Genomic DNA, 8,393 nt, shown 5'->3' with positions numbered 1-8,393 from the left:
CTCTATTAGTCGGACATGGTGGGCAGCCCGGGAGGAGGCCCACAGCCCCCACTTCCGGGGTCCATGTCCTCATGCCCTATGCTTCCCTGGGGTGTGGCCTGGACCCTGACGACTTGCCTCTCATGAACAGATAGCAGACATCAGCAGAAGTGATGGGACGTCACTTCTGTAACTGGACTACAAGTCAACTGACCTTGGTCCTGTTGTCCCTCTGTTCCCTCCCTCTGAGAGGAATGGCTTTTGTGGAATGAGCCACCTGTGGGGATGCCCATGAGGCAAGGAAGTGAGGTCTCCTGCAACAGCTGGCTGAGACCTGAGGCCTGCCAGAAGCCACAAGAGAGAGCTGGGAGCTCCGTCTTTCCCCAGTGTCTCCCTGAGCTGTCGTGGGCTTGCATCATTTTTATTTCTTTTAAGATTTATTTATTTGAGAGAGAGAGAGAGAGAGAGCACATGAGTGGGAGGCACAGAGGGAGAGAGAGAATCTGAAGCAGACTCCCTGTTCAGCGGCGAGCCCCATGGAGAGGGCTTGATCTCATGACCCCAAGATCGCGACCTGAGCCAAAACCAAGAGTCAGACACAGCCCGCTGAGTCACTCCGGTGCCCACCATGGGCTCTCATCTTGATTGCAGCTCCAGAGAGGCTGGCGGCCCGGGGTCCCAGCTGTGCCACCCCCAGATTCCTGACCCGCAGGAGTGGCCAGGCGACAAACTGATGTTGTGTCTGCTGAGCGTGAGGACGCTTGTTACACAGCCGTGGACAGCTCGTACACCCGAAACCTCTCGGTGGTGTCCAAGAGCACCGTGGGAGGAGGCCAGGCTGTGTGGCTTCACGTCTGGGCTCAGCTGTTTACAAGCTGCCCAGCCGTAAGCCAGTGACTTCTGTGTGTCTCAGTTTCTTCATCTCCGAGATGCGAGCGAGGGTGAACAGCTGCAGTGGGGCGACCGCGAGGGTTAGGAAACAGTCCCGATGTGGTGATCAGAACGCTGTTAGGGCTGAGTCATTATCGGCTACTGCTGGGTTACTGTCCGCCTTTTAAGGACGGACCTGAGGCTAATGGCTCCTGCGATCGCAGGGTGTTGCTCTCCCCACGCTAGCTTCTCCCGCTCCCAGCGTCTGTGGAATCCTTGTTTTCCATGTGAAACCCTCTGAACTTGTCCTCTGATGGTCTCAGCTATAGAAACTCTTCCCAACTCACAGGTGTCTCCAGGACTCCACAGAGTGCGTGACACAAGAAGAGGATGAGGGATTAAAGAGAGCAGGCAGAGGAGGAAGGAAAAGGCTCAGAGATGACCTCCTTGTGGCCAGGGACATGTGGAATTAATAGATACTGTGTGACCAGGGCCAAGCGTTGTCCTAGCGTAGAACAGGTGTGAAGCCATCCTTTTTTTAAAGATTTTATTTGTTTTAGAGAGAGAGAGAGCGAGGGTGTGTGCACACGAGTATGGGCAGGGGGAGGGCAGATAAAGAGGGACAAGCCAACTCCGCACTGGGCACAGAGCCTGACTCAGGACTTGATCCCATGACCCTGAGATCATCACCTGAGCTGAAGTCAAAAGTCATGCTTCACGGACTGCACCACCCAAGTGCCCCAAAGCAATCCTGTTATACTGACCGAGTGAATGAGCATAAATGAGGTCCTAGCTGGGCCATACGCACATGGGCGGTGGGAGACGTCAGCAAGGGGGGGCCGTGGATGTCCTTGCTAGGGGGGTCGCGATGACACAAAGGGTGTGCCTGGCAGACGTCTGTTGCATGCACGGAGCACGAAGCCCAAGGTGAGTTCCGCCCGCTCAGTGAAAGTTCACCAGATCTGGTTGAAGTAAGTGGGATTTGGATGGTGCACAAAGAGGCTCATCTCACGAGAGGAAGTGCACAGCCGAGAGCCGGGGAAGGGCCGGGCAGCGGGAGTCCGAGCACAGCGCCTGGACCTCAGGCAGTCCCCACGCCCCGCTGTGCCCGCTCTTCCTGGCGCGTGCACGGGAGCTCGGGTCTTCCCGGCAGTCCGCTGGCTGGGCAGGCCTGCGTGGGCTCGCGTCAGCAGGGAGGGAGAAGGCAGAGATGGTGACAAGCAGAGATGGTGACAAGCAGAGGAAAGGTACCAGCAGCTTCTCCCGGCAGGCGGTGAAGTGAGGTTGGACCTTGTAGCTCAAGTGCTACGGATGGTGAGACGACTAGTGGGGCTGACGGTGGGCCTGCGCCCAAGCTCTGGGCAGGCCATGAGGCGACCGTCTCCAGGCTCACTGTCAAGTCCCGCCAGAGGAGGCTGGGGGTCTGGTGCCCACGCTGTGTGGAGGGGCCTTTCCTGCTGCCACAAGGGCTGGGAGTGCCGCAGGCATGTGGTAGGTGGGGCAGGCTCACAGACAGGGCCCCAGGGGAAAGCGCTACCCTGATCCACTGCTGGGCCAAATGCTGGGCCCACTGGGCTTCGGGACGACCAGCCCAGTGGAGAGAGAAATGTTAACCACAAAAATAAGTGAATAATTCCAAACTTATTAACAGCTATGAAGACAATGGTACAGGAAGGTCAGAGAGGGGATAATAGGAGACATGGCCTGTGTGTGGGTGGGGGGGCGAGGCGGGCACAGGGAGGAAGGAAGGTCTTCCTGAGAAAGCAGTGATTGGGATGAAATCAGAAGTGTGAATGGGACATTGGGTGGAAGAGGGGACGGCTGGGGCAGATCAGAGGAAGAAGGCTCTGGAAGGGAGGTCCCGGGGTGGGGAGAAGATGGGGAGGGGAGAGAGAGAGAGGAGTGAGAGGGAGCAAGAGGAGAGAGGGATGGGGTCAGGGCGAGAGACTAGGGCTGAGGCTGGTCATACCTGCAGGCCCTAGGAGGCCATGTTGGGGTGTTGGGGTTCTGGTGTGCACCCAAGGGTATTCTGTGGGAGTGAGGGCGACCTGGCCGCATCTGAGATGTGGACGGCTCTGCGGCCCTGGAGGCTGCCGGGTGGAGGCGGAGGGACCACTCGGTGGCCGTGGCCCTGCTCAGTCCCAGAGATGGGGCTGGCTTCGCTTGGGGGGTGGTGAAGAGGGAAGACAGTGCAGGTGGCTTTGCCAGCCGCCGGGAGGGAAGCACCTTAGGGCAGGTCCCTCTGGGGCAGGAGGGAGGGCGGTGACGAGCCGCCGGCCGTGGGCATTCGGGAAGTTGCAGACTCGGGAGCAGAGCAGGTCTGGAAGGGCTCAGGAGCTCCGTTTGGGACGAGTTGAACCCGAGGCACGTCTGTGACAGTGAGTGGGGTGTGTGTGGGATGGACTTGCCGTTGTGTTGCTGTGGGTGCAGGGGGAGCCCCAGGCCTGGGTGTCTGGGAGAGGTGGGTGGATACAGGGTGACAGAGGCTGTGGGAGTGGGCGAGCTTGCCTAGAGAGAGGGTGAAGGGGAGACGTGGCCCCGTTGAGGCCGGCGGTGCCCTGATGTTAGGAGAGAAAGACGATCCTGGCCAAGAGGTGGAGGAAAGCATCAGGAGGGGGAGGGGCAGCTGGAGCTGGAGCTGTCACAGGAGCCAAGGGACACGCACGTCCTTGAAGCTGAGGGGTCAGGTCAGCAGGTCCTCGTGGTGCTGGGAAGTTGACTAAGAGGATGATTGAGAAATGTGTCTTGGACTCAGAAAGTGGGGCCACTGGTGACGTTGGCAGGAGCTGACGCGGTGGCTTGAGGGGGGCAGCAGTGGACATGTGGGTGGAAGGACAGGAAGCGGCGGCGGCCCCAAGGCCCTTTGAAGAAGCGCTGGAGGGAGGAGAGAGACAGTGGCGTCGGGGGATGTGGGGTTCAGGGGCGGTGCGTGCGGATTCGATTTGGGGCGCGGGGTTCCGGCAGGCCCCTTCCAGCCCCGAGCCGGCCGGAGAGCCACGGGCTTGACCTCAGTCCCGCCGCCTCCGGTACCAGCTCGCTGTGCCGAGAGCATCACCACAGAACGACGGCCCTTCTGACCAGGCTGCTACCGCGGCCGCCCTCGCGCCACGCGTAAGGCCCGGCTGCTTGTGTGAGTGGCCCGAGGCCACGTGGCCGGGAACCAGGGGGCTCTCGCTGGACAGTTAACCACAGAGGCCACTGACGCGCCGGCGCATCTTAACCGTCACCTGCGGGCCACGGCGTCTCTTGGGGGCACCGCTCTGGTCCTCTCTGGGTGCGCTGGACGGAGCAGCTCCCTGGCTCCACGGTGGGGACCGCACGGGCCGTGGGGGGAGCGCGGACGTCGCCAGAGTTGGCATCAATCAGAGCTACTTTTCAGTCTTCGGCTGAGCCCCCCGCTCACCGCCGAGGGACCTCGAGGCGAGCTCTGCAGAAACCCTCCATCTCAGGCGAGACTCCCATGTCGGACGAGTGACCCGAGCCTGGCTCCCTTGGAGGGTCCCCACCTGCTCTGCCCGTGGGAGGTCTTCCTCCCTTGGAGCCACCTGGGCGCTCTAGGGGGATGGCAGGAGCGGGTCCCAAGGCCGCCTTCCCCGCGTGGCACACAGCCTGGGGCCCTTTTCTTGTGGTCCCCTGTGCCCTCCACTCCAAGAGCTCATGGCGCCAGCCCAGAGGGGGGGATGTTAGACCCAGACGTTCAGAGCTGCCACTTCTACTCACCAGAACGCAGCATGGTTTAAATAAGGACACAAAGGAGTTTTCGAAAAAGGGGATAAAGGCCACGGGCTCCCTCAGGCCTCAGGGAGCTGCTGGCTACGAGCTCCTCTGGAGATGGTGGCCCTGGGCACGGAGACCCACCGCTGCCCCGCGGGATGGTGCTCTGTTCGCGCCATTGTAGGGAGAAGCAAGCCGAGGGGAAGAAAGGGGCGGGCCCCGTGCCCACCAAGAGTGAGTGGCAGGTCTGAGATTTACTCCAGGGCCAACTCGGGAGGCCCCCGGCTCACTTCTGCCTTCTGCTCTCATCCTGCCAGCTGCATGTGTCTCAGGCTCAAGGTCCTCTCTGTGGGTCACATGGGCTCAGGATGGTCACGGGGCTTGAGGGGGGCTGCGTACACCACCTGCCTAACACGAGGCCAGGCAGACGGCGGGTGCCGAGGCTTCCCTTTTCTGCCCTCCAGGCTGGAGGAACCGGAGCCTGTGTCCCAACCTGCAGCGGCCGCGCCCACCCCCACGTGACAGACTGGCCCGTACATTTCCCCATTCAGCTGATGGTGAGCGCTGGGCTATTTTAAGCCCACATGGAAGTATTTTTTTTTTTTTTTTTTGTAAGGACCATCTGCTACCGGCCCCAGCCCAGATGATACAGTTAGAACCTACCCACAGCATCCTCTCCCGCCTTCAGACAGTTCCAGGAACAAGGGTGAGTCAGTCGCCCAGCTGAACTCCTGTCTTGCTACCCTGAAAGGTGGCCCCCAGTGCCAGCAGAGGGGGCCGCTCCTGTCAGAGGGGCCGGTGCGCCCAGCTGCTCCTCAGAGACCCGCCGCCTCAGCGGTGCTGCCTGCAGGGGGAGAGTTGGAGGAAGGCCTCAGGAGGGCTCAAGGCAGCCCTTCTCCGCTGAGCTGCTCCCCCTGAGGCTGCTTCTCAGGAAGCCCAGCACAGAGAAGCAAGGGGCTAGTGGGTCACCACCCTGAACTGGAGGTCCTGGGAAGAACCCCTGGGTCTGTTTTGGGGTGCCAAGGGGTCTGGGCCCTGTCTCACCAGGCTGCTTGGGCCGGTGTCCCGCCTGGGCCCTGGAGGGATGTTCCCAAGGCTGACCACAGGCACTCAGCCAGAAGCTGCGCTCCCCTGCCGTCTTTGCCTCGCTTCCACACCTCGGGGCTCCCTGTGGATACAGGATATCGAACCTGGGGTGGGTTGCAGACAGTGTAGTCAGGTCGTGAGTCCGGGCGCTGCACCTTACAGACTTCTTGGCCCAGGGCCCAGTGTACTTAACTCCCGGGGCCTCAGTTTGCTCATCTGTAAAGTGGGGGACAGTCCGACCTACTTCCTAGGAGGTCTGCGCACATTCAATGGGGTCAGGAATGGAAGGCGCTGACAGTGCCTGGCTAGGATGTCCTGTCGCTGTGAACGTCACAGGCTCTGTCCTTTGAGTTGCCTAAAGAGCTGGGGGCGTAACTGAAAACTGCAGGTCTGTAGCCTGGACAGGCAGCGCCTCCCGCCGCGCATTCTCCATGGGGCCTGGGCCTCTCCTCCTGGGAGCTGGCTGTTTGCGATGCAGGGACGCTGTTCTGGCGGGCGTGGGGGCAGCAGCTGACTTGATCCCCGGTGCACAGCCCAGGCCTGACGATCAGAAACCACCCCCACCCTTGCTGATGACAGAAGCCTCTGGAACTCCCGAGCCTGGGGCTTTCTTGGTGTCTTTCCTCCTCTGACCACCGCTTCCCCCACAGGGTGGGGTGCTGGGGGGCCATGCCTGGCTGGCGGGCCGCGTTCTGCACTTGCTGACCCCCCCATCCAGCTGCAGCCCAAGCATCATCGGGGTGCACAGCCCCCAGTGGCCCCGGGAGTGCCCCGCCAGCGGGCGTGGGGCTGTGGCCTGACAGCGCCGCTTCCTGTCCCAGAGTCTAGCTGCCGCTGTTCTGTGCAGTCCTACGGTTTATCTGTGGTCAGTGCTCTTACCCATTTCCTGCAGCTGCTAACTGGTTTTTCAGTCAGTGCTGAGAGCCACAGTCACTGGGAAAGGACACGGGCTTCGTGATTCACCAGCCGGGCCAGCAGGGCGCTGATCTGATGTGCAGGGGACTTGTCCCTCGTGCTCGTGGGGACGGCCCCGCCCCTGTCCCCCGGGACCTTCCCCTGGCCCCAGCAACTGAGACACAGAAAAGACCTACGCATTCATTGTGAACCGAAAGCTGGTTTGTGTGTGTGTGCGTGCGTACACGCGCGTGTGTGGTAGGAGGGAATTTTTTTTTTGTATGTGCCAAAGCCAAAATAAATGGTCTTGTGTTTTGAGAGGTTAAGAGTGTTACCCTAGGCTGAGCGTCACTCCTTTCCCGGGGAGCCCCGGGTCCTCTAGGAGCTTGAACTGTGGTGAGCTTGCCGTGCCCCACATGAGGCTGTGGTAGTCACACTGAAAATTATATTTCCTGGCATTTCTAAAAATGCAGAGGAAAGCCCCCCACTATAACGAATGACTCCTTCAGATAGAAAACTTCAAATGGGTCCATTCATTGTTTTTGTGCTGTGGGCCAGGGGTTTGAAGAGGCCCCAAATGTTCATTAGCGTTTAGTTAAGTGTCGTGATTGTCTGGAGGGCTTCTGCTCAGGGGTGGGCTCAGGAACAGGGAGGGGGCGTTGGTGGGTGGCAGGGTGAGGCCAGGACCAGCAGCAGGGACACCTGGGAGCTTGGGTGAAATGCAAAACCTCCAACCTCACCCTGGGAAGTCTGGGTCCATCTGGCTCCGCAGGTGGTCCTGTCTCGCATTCAAGCATGGCATTATCAGTAAATTTTATTAATTTCTTCATTGATGTGGGTTGCAAAGAAGGAAAACTGTACACACGCCCCCCCCCCCCACCCAGTGCAGAATGAAGCTGCTTCTCCAATGCACATTTGCCACGCCTCTCATGGGTACGACTCTGAGCGGGACATAGCAAGGGGACACCAGGTGCCCAGAGCCCAAACCCATGCTCCACAGCAAGGAGGGCCCCTCATCTGGAGAGGCTCCCTGATCTGAAACGGGCTGGCAGGCCAGGGAAGGCCGGGGAGGAGTGGGGAGTAGCTCAGTGGAGTAGCAAGGAAGGTGGGGACTATTTCATCCAGGATGGGAATTAGATGAAGGGGAGGGAGAAAGATGAGAGATTACATTGGTGGTGGGGGCCGGCTGAGAATGGCCTTGCGGGACCTGGGGCTCATCCCAGTTCTAACAACATACAGGGTGATAAGCTCAGACACGTCTGTGTGCTAAGCCTCTGTTTTCTCATCCGTATCATGGGTTTAATGATATTTTCTTTTACAACTTTTTTAAAAAAATTTTTATTTATTTGTCTGTCAGAGAGAGAGAGAGTACACACAAGCAGGCAGAGTGGCAGGCAGCGGCAGCGTGAGAAACAGGCTCCCTGCCGAGCAAAGAGCCCCTTGCAGGACTCGATCCCAGAACCCTGGAATCATGACCTGAGCTGAAGGCAGTGGCTTGACCAACTGAGCCACCCAGGTGCCCCTTTACAACTGTTTTGAGACGTAAGTGAGGTAATGCGTGCCGAGCGCTGTGCGTGGCCCTCTCTGAACACTATACAGACAGCGATAATTATTGCATCTGAGGGCAGCGGGGGCACTTCGGAGGGTTTTCAGCTGGTGAGTGATGGGAGCAGAAAGTTGTAACTGCCCAGAAATGTCTGGTACGCGCAGGCCCCGTCGTAGAAGCTCTTTGTCGAGCAGAAGATCCACAAGCCACTAATATTTCGGGCTATAATCATGTTTAAAACGTGTCTGAGAAAATATCTTAAATCCTAAAACGCATCCCTCCCTTTTCTCCATTGCCATATTTT

General features: G+C 59.3%; 1 pseudogene; it reads right to left on the bottom strand.

The window, feature by feature from the left end:
* Positions 1–2,399: 2,399 nt before the first annotated feature.
* On the bottom strand, positions 2,400–3,616 carry LOC116873142 (annotated as a pseudogene).
* Between the last annotated feature and the right edge of the window lie 4,777 nt (positions 3,617–8,393).

Source organism: Lontra canadensis, unplaced genomic scaffold, assembly GCF_010015895.1.
Source record: "Lontra canadensis isolate GAN:19392208 unplaced genomic scaffold, GSC_riverotter_1.0 scaffold32, whole genome shotgun sequence".
In the NCBI taxonomy this organism is placed as follows: Eukaryota; Metazoa; Chordata; class Mammalia; order Carnivora; family Mustelidae; genus Lontra; species Lontra canadensis.
The sequence above is the reverse complement of the archived record's forward strand: the minus strand, read 5'-3'. Positions and strand labels throughout refer to the sequence as shown.